The sequence below is a fragment of the Melanerpes formicivorus genome, unplaced genomic scaffold, assembly GCF_026170545.1.
Source record: "Melanerpes formicivorus ecotype bairdi unplaced genomic scaffold, bMelFor1.0.p_v2 SCAF_426, whole genome shotgun sequence".
NCBI lineage: Eukaryota > Metazoa > Chordata > Aves > Piciformes > Picidae > Melanerpes > Melanerpes formicivorus.
In genome coordinates this window covers 59625-72942 of record NW_027142778.1, presented here as the reverse complement: position 1 = coordinate 72942, position 13318 = coordinate 59625, and positions in this window count along the sequence as shown.

Below are 13318 nucleotides of genomic sequence, written 5' to 3'. Positions count from 1 at the left end.
TAAAGGGCTTGTGGGGGACAAGAGGATGGGGCTGGACTCTTGTCAGTGGTGCCCACTGACAGGACAAGAGGCAAGGGGCATCAGCTGGAACCCAGGGAGTTCCATCTGGCCAGGAGGAGAAAATTCTCTGCTGTGAGGGTGCTGGAGGCCTGGAGCAGGCTGCCCAGAGAAGCTGTGGAGTCTCCTATGGAGAGATGCCAACCCCCCCTGGGCACGCTGCTGGGGGTGCCCTGCTGGAAGGAGGAGGTTGGGCTGGATGACCCCAGAGGCCCCTTGCAAACCACCCCCCCTCCTGGGATCCTGGGAGTGCAGGTGGGTGTCCAGGGCTCTGAGCCCCACCTGGGACTCCCACCAAACCTCCTGCCTGTGCAGTTCAACTCAGGGTGCAGGAGCCTGCCCTGGCTCATGCTGAGCTCCAGAGAAAGGCCACAAGGAGGAGCAGAGGGCTGGAGCTGCTCTGCTATGAGGACAGACTGAGAGAGTTGGGCTTGTGCAGGCTGGAGAGGAGAAGGCTCCAGGGAGACCTTCTGGTGGCCTTCAGGTCTCTGCAGGCAGCTCCAAGAAAGCTGGGGAGGGACTTTTGAGGGTGTCAGGGAGGGACAGGACTGGGGGGGTGGAGCAAAACTAGACAGGGGGAGATTCAGGTTGGGTGTTAGGAAGAAGTTCTTCCCCATGAAGGTGGTGAGAGCCTGGCCCAGGCTGCCCAGGGAGGTGGTGGAAGCCTCCTGCCTGGAGGTGTTTGCAGCCAGGCTGGAGGTGGCTGTGAGCAACCTGCTGTGGTGTGAGGTGTCCCTGCCCATGGCAGGGGGGTTGGAACTGGCTGAGCCTTGAGCTCCCTCCCAAGCCTGACAATTCTGTGAGCTGCAAACACATCTCTGGCCACACAGCAGCAGAGCCTAGGACAAGATCTAGAACAGAAAGTGTCACTGGGGCTTCCAGAAGTGTCTCTGGCTTCCAGAAGAGCTGTCCCAGGCCAGAGCAAAAGGAAGCAGATCCAGAGGCACCTGGCTCTGGGTGACAGGACACATCTGCAGCCTTCCTCAGCTGCCCACTGCACACAGGGCTGCACTTGCAGGTCCCTGCTCCCCTTCAGGCTGCAGGGAGGAGCTGAGGAGTGGGCCAGGACCTGCCCCCTGAGCCCCCACTCCAGCACAGGACACAGCCAGAGCCAGCCCAGCCCCACTGCCAGCACCATCCACGCTGCCACAGCAGCACCAAGCAGAGCTGTGCCTTCAGAAGCTGGCAGGAAGAGGGCATGAGCCTGGCACCTCTTGCAGGAGGCAGGCAGGAGGAAAGATGGAAGCCATTTGGCTTCCTTTGCCCATGGCACCAAGGGCCTGAGAGAGGAATGCTGCTCCAGCCCAGAGACATCCACCCAAGGCTCAGGAGCTGAGGTCACAGAATCCTGGAAGGCTTTGGCTGGGAAGGGACCTTTCAAGGTCACAGAATCACAGGGCTTGGAAGGGACCTCTGGAGATCATCAGAGCAGGGTCACCTAGAGCAGCTTGCACAGGAGTGCAGCCAGGAGGCTTTGGAATGGCTCCAGAGGAGACTCCACAGCCTCTCTGGGCAGCCTGCCCCAGTGCCCCACTGCCCTCAACACACAGAAGTTCCTCCTGCTGTCAGATGGAACTTGGCTGTTGCAGTGTGTGCCCATTGCCCCTTGTCCTCTCCCTGGGCACCACTGACAGAGCCTTGGCCAGAGCCCCCTGGGTCCCCTTGAAGGCTTCAGAAGCACTGAGGGGATCTGCCCTCTGTCTTGTCTTCTCCAGGCTACAAAGCCCCAAGCCCCTCAGCCTTTCTTCACCAGACAGATGTTCCAGTCCCCTCAGAGCCCTTGGCTGGACCCTCTCAAGCAGCTCCCTCAGGTCCTGACCAGCTCCTGCCCCCTGGGGACCACCACTCACTACAGAAGCTCCAGCCAGCCTCTGTGCCAGCAGCTCCTTCAGGCCTGCAGTGAGCAGGGACAGCTGCAGCTAGGGCAGGCTGCTGGGATGCTGCAAACTCCTCTCTGCACTGCTCCAGCCCTGCTCAGCCCTGGCCCCCTCACTGCCCCCCCAGCTGCTGCAGAGGAGCAGAGCTGGAGGGGTGAAGGAGCAGGGAAGGGCTGCTCCAGCTCCTGGCACAGGAGCTTCATGGCCAGGCAAGAGCCAGGCAGTCTCCTGGGCAGCCCTGGCAGGGGCAGGCAGGGCAGTTCCTGTCTGCTCCCACAGGAGGTGACCCAGGACAAGAGCAACTGCTCTCAGGCTGTGCCAGGGGAGGGGGAGGTTGGGCATCAGGCACAATTTCTTCCCCACAAGGGCTGTGAAGGCCTGGCCCAGGCTGCCCAGGGCAGCAGGCAGTCCCCAGCCCCGGAGGGACTGAAAAGCTGTGGAGATGTGGTGCCAAGGGCCAGGGTTTGGGGCTGGCCTGGCAGTGCTGAGCTCCCAGCTGGCCTTGAGGATCTGAAAGGGCTCTTCCAAGCCAAAGGATCCTGTGATTGCATCCCCTCAGCAGAGACAGCTCCCAGCCCTGCCTGCTGCTGGGACAGTTCCCTCCTGCTCTTCTCTTTCTCCCCGGTTTTCCCCTCCAAGCCCAGCCAGGGCAGGCTGGCACAGGGCCAGGGTCAGGCCCTTGTGCTGCCCCCATCCTCACCGTGCTGGGCACCACCAGGGGCACAGCGGGCAGGGGGCTGCGGGCAGTGCCCGTGCCAGGGCTCAGCACCACGAAGGGGAAGGGCAGCTTCCCACAGCTCTGCAGGGGCAGCTCCACCTCTGTGACCACGTCCCACAGCTGCAGAGAGGAGAGAGGAGTGGGCAGTTAGAGACAGGCCTGGCACTGGGCACCTCCTGCAGCTGGCACTGGGGAAGGAGCCAAGGGAGGCAGTGCAGCAGAGCAGCAGAGCAGAGCTGGACACTTGGCTCCCAGCTTCACCTGGGCACCCCCAGCCCCAAGGGACCTCTTGGCCCTGCACAGGAGCTGAGCTTTGGGGCCCTCCCAGCAGGAGCACACCACCACACTGCTCTCTCTTCACACTCCAGCAGCAGCAAGGCCCAGGGCTGCTCACCTGAGCATCTGCAGGCAGGGGCTGCTGCTCCACATCACAGAGAGAGAAGGGCTGCCCTAAGGCCAGGACCATGCTGAGGGGCAGGGGGCAGATGTTCTTCAGAGACAGAGGCTGGGCCAGAGGAGTTAGGACATCCCCTGCCTGCTGCAAGCACAGGAGAGAAGCATCACTCACCCCCAAGTGCCCAGGGCCCTCCTTCCCCACCCGCTGCCTTTCCAAACCCTTCAGCCCCCAGAGCTCCCAACAGCTCCTCTGGACTCTTTGGATAGGTTTCTGCCCTTCTGGAAGGGCTTTCTCCAAGCACAGCAGATGCTGCTGCTGGCTGCAAACCACAGCACTGCCCAGGGGGAACAGCCTCAGGACTGTGCAGGGAACAGGCCCCTGAGAGGAGGCAGCTGCTGCTAAGAGATCCAGCCCATCTGATTGCAGTGGCCTGTCCTCTCCTGGGGACAGCAGCACAAGAGGAGTTCCAGTCACCTACACTCATGCCTCTAGGAGCCTCCTAAGGCCAGGGGTGCTGGGCAGAGGAGACAAGCAAGCAGGATGCAGCAGAGAGCCTGCAGGAGCCTAAGGCTGGCTTTGAGTATGCACAGCCAGCCAGCAACCTCCAGGCTCCTGCTGCCCCTGCTACAGTGCCAAGATGCTCAGGGGCCTGGAGCAGCTCTGGGAGGAGCTGAGAGCCCTGGGGCTCTTGATCCTGGAGAAGAGCAGCCCCAGAGGGGATCTGATCAGTGCTCAGCAAGAGCTAAAGGGTGGGGGACAAGAGCTTGGGGCCACTCTCCTCAGTGGTGCCACACCAACAAGAGCAAAGCAGTGCTGCTGAGGCTGTTGCCAGCCCCAGGGCAGCAAAGAATGAGCTCAGTGCTAACAGCAAAAGCTTGGTCCTGCTGCAGTCAACAGCCAAAGCCCTGGGGACTCAGAGCAGCTCTCTTCCCTCCTCCTTTGAAGCCAAGCACAGCCACAGCTTCCAGCCAGCAGGTCCAGGGCCAGGATGCCAGCCAGACACTCACCTTCTCCACCTGGAAAGTGATTGCTGTGGAGGACATCTGCAGGGCAGGAGCAATGAATTGGCAGCTGAGCTCCACCTGCAGGATCTGGGTGCTCCTGGCCTTGCTGCCCACCGCGGCCTGGCACAGCAGCTGCTCCCTCACCGCCTGCAGGAGAAGCCACAGGGCACATGGGGGCTGCCAGCAGGGTGGCCAGAGGACAGCCTGCCTCTGCCAGCCACCAGCCACGGCCCTGCCACTGCCCCCCTCACTGCTGGTTTCCCCTTGCCCTCCACAGCTTGTGCTGCATCCCCTTTCTCCTGCACTCCAGTGGCCATCAGGCTGCAGCCAACAGCCACAAACAGCTCTGGGGAGGCTTGTGCTGCCAGGGACAATCCCTGCCCCAAAGGGTTCTTCCTTTGATGTGCCCCAGTGCTGAGCACAGTGCTACAGAAAGCTGGAGGAGCTGATGGAATGAAGATGGAGATGGAACTGGGCAGAAAAACAGGAGACAGAAAGGCCAAGGGCAGTCAGCTCTGCCTTGGGAGCTCAGTGGAAATGATTCCTGAGGAGGAACAACCCCTGCCCCAGCACAGCTGAGGCCTTGGCCTGCTGGGAGCTTGCAGCTCTGCAGACAGGGACCTGGGAGTGCTGCTGGAGAGCAAGTTGCCCACGAGCCAGCAAGCTGCCCTTGTGTCCAAGAAGGCCAAGAGGATTCCTGAAGGAGACTGTGGCCAGCAGGCTCTCCTCCCCCTCCATCCTGCCCTGCTGAGGCCACAGCTGGGTCCAGTTTGGGGCTGCCCAGTTCAAAGTAGTCAGGGAACTACTGAAGAGAGCCCAGTGAAGACTACAAAGATGCTGAGGAGCCTGGAGCACCTCTCTGAGGAGGAAAGGCTGAGACCTGGAGCTGCTGAGCCTGGAGCATCACAGAATCACACAGAAGCACAGAAGGCTCTGAGCTGGAAGGGACCTCCAAAGGTCTTCTAGTCCAACCCCCTCAAAAAGAAGAGCAGCCCCAGAGCAGATCTTCTGCATGCTCAGCAAGAGCTAAAGGGTGAGGGGCAAGAGGATGGAGCCTGTGACAGGACAAGGGGCACAGACTGGAACCCAGGAAGCTCCATCTGAGCAGGAAGAGAAAATTCTTCTCAGCGAGGGTGCTGAGGCCTGGAGCAGCCTGCCCAGAGAGGTTGTGGAGTCTCCTTCTCTGCAGAGACTCCAAACACCCCCTAGACACTGGCAACCTGGCCAACCTGCTGTGGGTGCCCCTGCTGTAGCAGGGGGATTGGGCTGGCTGATCCCCAGAGGTCCCTTCCAACCTCCCCCATGCTGGGATTCTGTGACCCACAGGAACCCCCCCCCAGGCAGATGCCTTCAGGTCAAGGAGGGATCACTCCCCACTAGGATGCCTCCTGCCCTCCTTCCCAGAGCTGCTTTGGAAAGAGACCTCCCCAGGACAGAGCTGCCTTGCATGTCCCAGCAAAGTCCTCTCTCAAGCTGGATGGGCTCACAGCCAAGCCTTGCTCTGGACAGCTCCTGGGATCACTTCTCCACTGCTGGCTCTTTCCTCTGCTACAGCACCACAACCCAACTCCTCCCAGAGCTCTTGGCTCTGACTGCAGGGCCAGGCAGGCACAGCTGGCTGCACAGAGCCCCTGCCAGCTTTCCAGGGAGACATTCTCACCACTGCACTCAACAGCTTGGTGCCTTTTGCTCCTCCTCAGCAAAACCTTTGGGCTCAGAACTGCATGGGGACAGCCCCAATACAGCCACCCAGGTGAGCAATGAAGTCTGCTTCAAGCCACTCTTGAGGCAAGCCTTTAGAACACCCTTCAAACCATGAACATCAGCAGGAGCTTCCTCTAGAGCTGTTCCACAGAGAATCATCTCATGGCTTGCCTTGGCTTGGCAGGGACCATTCAAGGTCATCCAGTCCAAGCCCTCTCCACTTCAACCTCTGTGCTGCTGGAGCTCAGCAGTGCACATCAGGGTGCAGCTCCTCTGCAGAGCTGCATTCCCCTGGCAGAAGGCTCCAGGCAGGAGGAGGCCCAGTGACCCATCCAAGGGTGCTGGCAAGACCTGGCTGCCCTTGGCACAGCAGGGCTGGCTGGGAGCCTGGGGCAAGTGTCACTGTTCCCAGGAAAGCAAGTTAAGCTGCCAGTTGCAGTGGTGCCATGGGGATGAACATCCCTGATCAGCAGAGCTGGCACTGGGCTCCTGCCTCTCCTCCAGCACTTGGTGCCAGACAAGGCCTCTGCCCATCTTTGTCTGCAGAGGAGAAATGCTGCAGCTCCAGCCACTGCCTGCCCTGCTGGCTTCCCCCAGACACAGGAAACCTGCCCTCCTGCCTTCCTTTCTGCCTCTGCTCCCAGGCTGTGAGTCACTTCTTCTCTCTGCCCTTCCCTCCTGCCTCAGCACCTGGCACCTTGGCACCTGCCACAGCAGCAGCTGCCTTCAGCCCCTGCTTTGGTAGCAGCAAGTGCTGCAGGATGGAACACAGAGCAGCCCCAGCCACTGATGGTGGCCAGCAAGGAAAGCAGAGGACTCTGCCAGGGGGAACCTGTGGCCTTCAAACAGTCTCTTGCTCACATTCTCAGGCCAGTGCCAGGGGGCTGCAGGACAAGTCCCAGGGGAGGTGATCTGATGGGGAAGGCTCAGCCCTTGTGAGGGACCTCACCTGGGGAGTGCTGGAGAAGCCTTCCAGCATCACCTCCATCGTTTGGCCTGGCCTCAGCTCCATCCTCTTGGGCCGAAGCTGAAACACAGGGCAGGCAGCAGGGGGGCCCTGGGAGGAAGCTTTGCCCTTGGTGCTGCTGAGGGAAGGCAGCCAACGGCGCTGGCCAGGCAGGGAGCAACCTCCCACGGTCCAGCGGAGCCGCTGGGTGCGGCGGCCTCGGTTGGTGACCCTGAAGCTGTAACAGCAGGGAGCCAGGCTGCAAGAGGAGCAGAGATGGAAAAGATCAGGAGAGCTGCTACTGCCCAGCACTCACCCAGCTGCTGCTGCTGCTGTCTGACCACACAGCTGGCAATGGAACCACCTCTGAACTGCTGACCTAGCTCAAACCTTCAGCGGGAGCCAGCCCGTGCCTACCCCTGAGCTTCTCCCCACCCAGCAGCAGCTCTGGTTGTGCCCAGCCAGGGAAAGCTTCCTGAAGCACATCCTCTCAGCTGCTGTGGGCAGAGCAGCACCAGCCCCTGCTGCTTCACACTCAGCAGAGTTCTAGCAAAGGGCTGCCTGAGGGTCAGACTGGATCAGACCCTGAGCTGGCCTGACCTGGCTGCAAGCCCCTATGACAAGAGGGATCTGGAGGTGCTGGAAGGTGTCCAGGGAAGGGCCACGAGGATGAGCAGAGGGCTGGAGCACCTCTCCTATGGGGACAGACTGAAGGAGTTGGGGCTGTTCAGTCTGGGGAAGAGAAGGCTCCCAGGTGACCTCATTGTGGCCTTCCAGGATCTGAAAGGGGCTACAGGAAGGCTGGGGAAGGACTGCTCAGGATCTCAGGCAGTGATAGGACTAGGGGGAATGGAATGAAGCTGGAGGTGGGGAGATTGAGGCTGGAGGGGAGGAGGAAGTTCTTCCCCATGAGAGTGGTGAAGCCCTGGAATGGGTTGTCCAGGGAGGTGGTTGGGGCCCCAGCCCTGGAGGTGTTTAAGACCAGGCTGGATGAGGCTGTGGCCAGGCTGATCTAGTGTGGGGTGTCCCTGCCCATGGCAGGGGGGTTGGAACTAGATGATCCTTGTGGTCCCTTCCAACCCTGACTGATACTGTGATACTATGATACTAAGCAGATGGAGGAAGAGCTCCAGGCCACTGCAGCTTCCCCTGGGCAGCTGCTGCCTCAGTTGGCTTCCTCTGCAGATGCCAGCAGGGAGCTGCAGGGTGTGGACTCCTCAGGGCCTGCCCATGGCAGGAGGGTTGGAACCAGATGATCCCTTCCAAACCAAACCATTCTAGGATCCTATCTGGTGGTCAGGGCACCACTGGCTTCGCTGGTGGGGGGCCCTGGCATCCCTTTCATGCCTCCATCCTTTAGGAAGCATCCAGCCCTCATCAGCCTCTGCTGACCAGAGCAGCTGGGGTTGTGTTTGAGACAGAGCACTGAGCCTAAGAACATGGATCACCAGGAGTGTGGCTGAGAGGAGCAGGGCAGCCAGCCCAGCTCTGGCTGCTGAGGAAGCAGAGCCACAGCCAGAGATGATCAACCAGAGCCAGACAGAAACCCAGGGGAATGTCCCATGGGAATGGAAGTTCCTTCCTGGAAAGAAAGCCCAAGTGCAGCTGGGCAGACATGGCCACCCTTTGCTCCAGGAAACCCCTCCAGGGATGGGGACTCCAGCACTGCCCTGGGCAGCCTGGGCCAGGCCTTGTCCCTTAGGGGAAGAATTTGTTCCTCATGTCCAACCTAAACCTCCCCTGGAGCAACCTGAGGCCATCTTCTCTCCTCCTATCACTTGTTCCTTGGGAGAAGAGCCCAACCCCCACCTGGCTCCAGCCTCCTTCCAGGCTCTTGTAGAGACCTGGCCCTCGGGGGGGATCACTCCTCGGCTGGGCTCAACCCTCCAGCACCAGCCTCTGCCAGACTGCAAGACAAGGCAGAGCCCAGCTGAGGCCAGGAGCCACAGCCCTCGGTCTCTTGTGGGCTGGAGGAGCGAGGATGTGAGGGCAACAAACCAGAAGGGCTTCCTTTGCCTGCAGCTGAGCTAGGGGGGCTGCAAGCAGCACCTCTGCAGGAGCTGACACCCCCCTGTGCCACCCTCCTCTCACAGACTCCCCTCATTAGCCACCACCTCACCAGCCCCAGAGACACTCGGCCTCAGGAGAAGGTTGTTTCCTCCTCCAGCCTCCTTGCAGGGAGTGCTCCCTGGCCAGCAGGACATGCACTGGCATGCAGATCTGCAGCTCCCAAGGCTCCAGCGTGGGGGCAGTGGGACATGCTCCACATTTCAGGGCTGTGCTTGGGACAAGAGGCCCTGCTCAGCCCAAACCCTGCAGCATCCCTGGAGAGGTTTTGCCCTTTGGAACAGGAGGCAGCAATGTGCTGGCAGGCTGGGCACGAGCCAAGCACATTGCATTGGGCAGGAGCCAGGGGGAGGCAGCTGGAGTTTCCAGCCTGGCAGCCCTGAGCTCTCACAGGACAGCTGCTATAAGTCTCCCTCTTTGAGTTTCCAACTATCCCTCTTGGCCTCTCACTACAAGTCCTAGTCAAAAGTCTGTCCCCAGCTTTCTTAGAGGCCTCTTTAAGTACTGACAAGCTGCAAGAAGTTGACTTTCCTCCAGCAAATCCCAGGGAGAAGATCAGAGAGTCACAGAATGCTTTGGCTTGGAAGGGACCTTCAACTAGTTCCAAGCCCCTGACCTGGGCAGGGACAGCTTCAACTAAAGCAGCTTGCTCAGAGCCCTGTCCTCAGTTCAAAGCTGAGGGACCTGGCATTGCTTAGCCTGGAGACAAGGAGGCTGAGGGGAGACCTTCTGGCTCTCTACACCTCCCTGAAAGGAGGCTGGAGCCAGGTGGGGTTCAGTCTCTCCTCCCAGGTACAAGCGATAGGACAAGAGGCAATGCCTCCAGTTGCACCAGGGCAGGTTGAGGGTGGCCATGAGCAACAATTCCTTCCCTTGAGGGCTGCCAAGGCCTGGCCCAGGCTGCCCTAGGCAGGGGTGGAGTCCCCATCCCTGGAGGGATTTCAAAGCCTTGGAGCTGTGGTGCTGAGGGCCACGGTTCAGTGCTGAGCTGGCAGTGCTGGGCTGAGGCTTGGCCTGGAGGATCTGAAAGGTCTTTTCCACCCCAAGGCATTCTGTGATCCCAGAGCTCCAAAGCCATGACTCCCACAGCCAGAGACCTTCCACAAAGGAAAGGGAGAGCTTGGAAACAGGCTCCAGGCTCACTGCTGCTCAAACCTCTCCTCAAGCTCTGGGCTCCTGAGGGCTGCCCCAGCTGAACCTGCCCCCACAGCCAGGCTCCCCTGGCCACCTTCTGATGGAAGATCTTGCTTGCTCTCTCAGGCAGCCAGCTGGAAAGGCTCCAGAGGAGAACTGAGCCCCGGGTGGCCACAGAGCAGCCACTGCCACTGGAAGCCTCTCCAGATACTCAGCACCTCTGCCTGGAAGGCTGCAGGGATGGGGCTCTGATTGCAGAGCTGCAGACACCGGGAGGCCTCCTGCAGAACTTGGATGCTGCCAAAATCGAGCTGGCTGGGCTGCACAGAGACAACTGGGCCCTCTCCAGTGCTCACCAAAGAGACCTTCTGCTCCAGGGAGGAGAGAGGAAAAACACCATGGGGAAAGCTGGCAAGGGTCAGACAGCTCTGAGGCTGCTCCTGCTCGGGGGAGAGCTCTGCCTGCTGGAAGCTGGCAGTGTTGGAAGCCTGAAGCAGGAGGCCTGCAGCAAGGGTGGGCTCTGGAGGGACCCCAGCTGAAAGCCACAAGCTGCTGTTGTCAGGGGGAAAGAAAGCAGCCTGCCCAGGCTGCAGTCTCTCCAGCAGCTCTCCTTCCTCTGCCCTGTGCCTGCTCCCAGCCCTGCTGCTGCTCAGCCTTGCCCCAAACCACTCTCCCTGGCTTCTGCTGCTGCACAGCCAGGCTTGGGCAGCAGCTTTTGGGACACTCCCAAAGCTCCCCCTTGACCAGCAGCCCTAGCTGGCACCAAGCTGGCTCTGCAGAGGAGAGATCATGGAAGCTGCTGCTCTGCTTTGTGCTCTGGGGTAATCCTGGCACCACCTGAGGAACAGAGCTGATGGCAGCACTCCAGCAGCCTTTTGGTCTCTTGAGCCAAAGCAGTGTTCTTGCAGAAGCAGCAAAGAGCACTGGAGGTGGCAGCTGGATGCCTTTGCTGCAGCACCTTCTCACTCATTCCAGAGCCAGCCTTTGCTTCAGCAGCACTCTGGGCTGTCCCTGGCTGCTCCTCCCGAGGACCCCCAAGGAAGCAGCAGTTGTTGCTCCTCTCCTAAGAGCAGAGGAGGAGAGGCAGGGACAGTGCTGGCTCCTTCCCCCATCTGCCCTGTCCCCAGTGCACTGCTGTGGCACACACTCTGATCACCCTCCCAGAGGGCACCACGCTGCCTCTCCTCTCCCCCTCACCCAGTGCCAGGGATCCCTGTGGTACAAGCCCCCTTTGCCCTGCAAGAAGCCCTGTACACCTCAGGCTCCAGCAAGCCCTGTGGCACGGAGCAGGCCCCTCCAGCACTCCCCAGGGGGTGTCCTGCACGCCCAAAGACGGCCACACGGGCAGGAGTGTGCTGCTCTCCTGGCACCTGGGCCCCCAGGGTCAGTGGCACCTCCACGGAGCTGTGAGGCTGAATGAGCCCACAGGGCACGGGGCTGGAGCCCAGCACAGCAGCATCCTCCTGGTGCTTCTGGCAGGGGCAGGGGCACAGAAGGGGCTGGGCTGAAAGGGATCTTTCAAGCTCCTCCAGCCCAAGCCCCCTGCACTGAGCAGGGACAGCTGCAACTGGAGCAGGCTGCTCAGCACCCCTGACAGCCTGGCCAGGCTCCAGGGAGGGGCATCTCTCACCTCCCTGGGCAGCCTGGGCAGGCTCTCACTACCTCCAGAGTGAAAAAATGTCTTCCTCTTATCCAGTCTACATCTCCCTCTCTTAGTTCAAGCCATCCCCTCTCCCAACAGGCTCTGAAAAGCCACCAGAAGCTCTCCCTGGAGCCTTCTCCTCTCCAGGCTGAGCAGCCCCAACTCTCCCAGCCTGGCCTCACAGCAGAGGGCTCCCAGGCCTCCCAGCATTGCTGTGGCCTCCTCCAGCCCCACTCCAACAGGTCCCTGGCTGTGCTGAGGCCTCCAGAGCTGCCCCAGCACTGCAGGGGGGGCTCAGCAGAGCACAGCAGAGGGGCAGAATCTCCTCCCTGCCCCTGCTGCCCACTGCTGGGGACCAGCCCAGGGCACAGCTGGCTCTGGGCTGGTACTGCACAATGCCAGCTCAGGAGCAGCTTGGCAGCCCTCAGTATCCTCAGGGGCTTCTCCATAGGGCTGCTCTCCAGCCTGGGTTGATCCTGGCAATCAAAGGTTACTGCAGAGGGAACTTGTAGAAAAATGTCAACCCTTAAGGTGTGCACAGCAGCAACTCACAAAGAGTTTGAAATCCCTGGCAGGAAGGCACAGAATGAAAGGCAAGACTTGGATGGCCTCAGCATCCTCAGGGGGTCCCAAAGCTGCTGCACTCACAACTCTCCCTGCTTGGGCTGGCAGAGCAGCTTCTCACCACCCTCTGAGTTCTCCTGCATGACAGCACCCCAGAGCCAGAGCCCAAACTGCTTCCCAAGGAGCTGAAATTGCTGCCTGAAGTTGATCCTCAGGAAGGTTCCCATTTCCCTGCTTCCTGAGCTTACATTTGGGCAGCTGAGAGAGACTGAATCTTGGCTCTCTTGATGGGACTCAACAAAGGTAAAATCACCTTTGCTGCTTGCCCAGGCAATGGCTGATGTGTATTGGGAGCAGCCACTGGGATGCCTCTCAGGAAGGTGCAGAGATAAGCAGACTGCAGCTGTCCTGGAAACGGGCAGAGGCCACTGCTATCCCTGCTCTCTGGAACACACACCTCTGAAAAGCTGTTCCACAGATCTGAGCAACTACTGGCTCAGGAGGAGGCCAAGAGAGGAGAAGGCAAAGACAGGAGAAGGCAAAGACAGGAGAAGGCCAAGAGAGGAGAAGGCCAAGAGAGGAGAAGGCCAAGACAGGAGAAGGCCAAGACAGGAGAAGGCCAAGACAGGAGAAGGCAAAGACAGGAGAGGGCAAAGGCAGAAGAAGGCCAAGACAGGAGAAGGCCAAGGCAGGAGAAGGCCAAGAGAGGAGAAGGCCAAGAGAGGAGAAGGCCAAGAGAGGAGAAGGCAAAGACAGAAGAGGGCAAAGACAGAAGAATGCAAAGACAGGAGAGGGCAAAGACAGGAGAAGGCCAAGGCAGGAGAAGGCCAAGGCAGGAGAAGGCAAAGGCAGGAGAAGGCAAAGGCAGGAGAAGGCAAAGGCAGGAGAAGGCCAAGGCAGGAGAAGGCAAAGGCAGGAGAAGGCAAAGACAGGAGAAGGCCAAGGCAGGAGAAGGCAAAGACAGGAGAAGGCCAAGGCAGGAGAAGGCCAAGGCAGGAGAAGGCCAAGAGAGGAGAAGGCCAAGGCAGGAGAAGGCCAAGAGAGGAGAAGGTCAAGGCAGGAGAAGGCCAAGGCAGGAGAAGGCAAAGACAGAAGAAGGCCAAGGCAGGAGAAGGCCAAGAGAGGAGAAGGCCAAGGCAGGAGAAGGCCAAGAGAGGAGAAGGTCAAGGCAGGAGAAGGCCAAGGCAGGAGAAGGCAAAGGCAGGAGA